The sequence below is a fragment of the Python bivittatus genome, unplaced genomic scaffold (genome assembly GCF_059951505.1).
Source record: "Python bivittatus isolate LINGU-HERP-01145 unplaced genomic scaffold, Pbiv_v1 ctg000080_np1212, whole genome shotgun sequence".
Taxonomy (NCBI): domain Eukaryota; kingdom Metazoa; phylum Chordata; class Lepidosauria; order Squamata; family Pythonidae; genus Python; species Python bivittatus.
The window spans coordinates 10458299-10460956 of NW_028277035.1; positions in this window are offsets into that span (position 1 = coordinate 10458299).

Genomic DNA, 2658 nt, shown 5'->3' on the forward strand with positions numbered 1-2658 from the left:
AGACGAGAACAACCCATTTGAAAGGCGGGGCAGCGTCCTTGAGTGACACGCCATATGTATTCGTGCGGTTGTTTCACGTCTCGCGAGAGTCGTTGACTTTCGAGATGCTCAGTCGTTGGACCGGAATTTGGGATACTGCGATACTTCAGCGTCAGAAATATGACTAATGGACTTTTACTGTGGATAATCATGCAAAATGCGGTTCCACATTTTGCCTTCCTTCCCCTCAAAGAACACGCGTTCAAGTATATGTGGATGTAGAGCTTTTGGTACAGATTTTGTGATGAGGAAACTTAATGGTACAATGAATGTGCTTACCCGTAAAGCTCCTTTCCCACTGGCTTTCGGTATTTAACGTGGAATATTTCCCAAAGCAGTTAGAGTGATTTTGACCTGATATTTTCTCCATCAACAACCAGAAATATAAAAAACTGATTTAATATTATTAATATTTGTAATAATTACTAGCCATTATTTGCCAGCTTCAGCCAAAACAGTAACGTAGATGACCGGGAGTTAACAATGCTAGCAGCCACTTTGTTTCCAGGTGCAATTCAAAGTATTCATGTTCATTTGTACAAGCTCGTACTACAATCCAGAACAAGATGGATTTACTTCTGGGTAAACATGCATACTCTTTGTACTCTTAAGAGCATCGGACCACCATAGTATAGGAAAGGATCCTATGTTCCCATAGGTATTTTCTTATTTTTTAATAAGATCTCTTTTCTTCAGAGGGTAGGTGAGAGTATTAGGACATTATGATGGCATCTAGATTTTTGAACACTCTTAGGCTTGGTCATTAATTGTTTTTCAGATGCCTTTAACAACATTTATATCTGAAGAAGTCCTGCTATGAATACTTGGTGCTTTTATTGTGTATTTAATAATACAGGACTTACTTTGTATAAGTATGCATAGCTACAAGTCCCATGCCTCTGATTTTTCTAAGGAGCAATGTCTCCTTAAAGTGTCATATTATTCTGAATTAGTTCTGATAGCTGTATGGACTGGAGGTTGTACTTTCCCATGTATATCTGAGAATTCTCTCCAAAGAGAAAGGATTCTGCATCATCTCTAAAGAGCAGTGAATGTGGCAAAAAAGGAAGTAGGTCATGCTTAGCTGTGTGGGAGAGCTGATTTGTTCACAGGAAGTTAAGACCGGAAGGAGTACAGGAAATAGACTGAGAAGCATTTTGTATGTTTGCCTGACTGTCTCCAGAGTTCTTGACTGCATCAAACTCTTCCTGAATGTGAGATAAAGTGCTGTGCATATCAAAAATAGAAAGCAAGTAAGGGCATTTGTTGACTAACAAGATGGATTTGGGGGCTGATTTAATTCAATTCTTGATGTGTTTATTTGTGTGTATGTGTGTGTGTATAGGGTGTGTATCATTTTACCACAATCTCCCTCAGAAAGATACAGCCTGTTTGATTGGCCCACCCCAGGTGATTGATGGACCCAGTGGGCTTCCAGAGAGAACTTGGGGTTTTCCCCAAGGATATGTGGGCAGTTCAGCCAAGGCCCTAGTTGTCGCCTGGAATGGGCAAGTGGCTGGGGCCTTGGACTGGATTGCCCCTATGTGGCCTCTCTCTGTGTGCCAATCCTGGGTTCCAGCTTGGAGCTCCAGGAAATGAAGCACCAGAAGAGATGCCTGGAGTGCCATTGGAGGAAGACTTGAAGTAAGTCTGATCAAACATGGGTAAGAGCCCATATTATGGATTACATCATGGTGATAACAGTGATGAAATGTCAATATTTCTCCACCCTTATAGTTTCTGCTAATAGTTGTCCAGCAGCCCTATTTAAGGTGACATGGTCCTTGCTTGGCAGGGAGGGCCCCCAGGATCATCTACAGGGCTGCTGTGAGTAGCATGCAGGCTATCTGGCGGATAAGGTCACTCTGACTTTATCCACACCGATTTGGACTCTGACCGGCCAAATCTGGCCAAGGTGGCTAGGGCCTAGTCTTGTGGTGTAATCTAGGAAGAGTTAGAACCTGTGACTTCTGAGGAAGCGGACAGCGTTCTCTATGCTATTAGTTCAGCCACCGGTTTATTGGACCTGGGCCTCTCCTAAGTCATGAAAATGAACTAGGATCTGGTTGGGTCCATGTTATGGTGTCAGCTTCTCTGAGGAAGGAGGTGGTGCCTCCAGCCTTGAAGGAGGAGGTGGTGTACCTCCTTCTTACGAGGCTGTCCTTGGACCCAGTGATTTTAGATAACTTTTGTCCTGTCTCTGACCTGCCCTTTATAGGCATTCTGGAGGGCCTTAAAGACCAGGCTCTTCTCCCAGGCTCTGGGCCAGGGTGGCCAGAGTACCTTGCTGGGTGTGTGATATATGTTTTCCTGCTGTTGGCCAGATTTGCCATGTTGTTTAATGTTTTCTATTTCAATTGTATATTTTATTCTGTTTTTTATACTGTCAGTTGCCCAGCTGATCTGGTGGCAGGTGGCACCTAAATCCTGGCTGGTTGGCTGGCAAGATAGACAGACAGACAGACATTTAAATCTCTTCTTATTTATTATCTTGGAATGGAAAAGTCCTTTTGCTTGACCATTTCTTCTGTAGATACTTATTTAAGAAAGTTACTTGGTAAGAGTGGGATAAATTGGCTAAATATGGGGAGAGTTAAGGAGCTGCTTTTGAATGTAAGA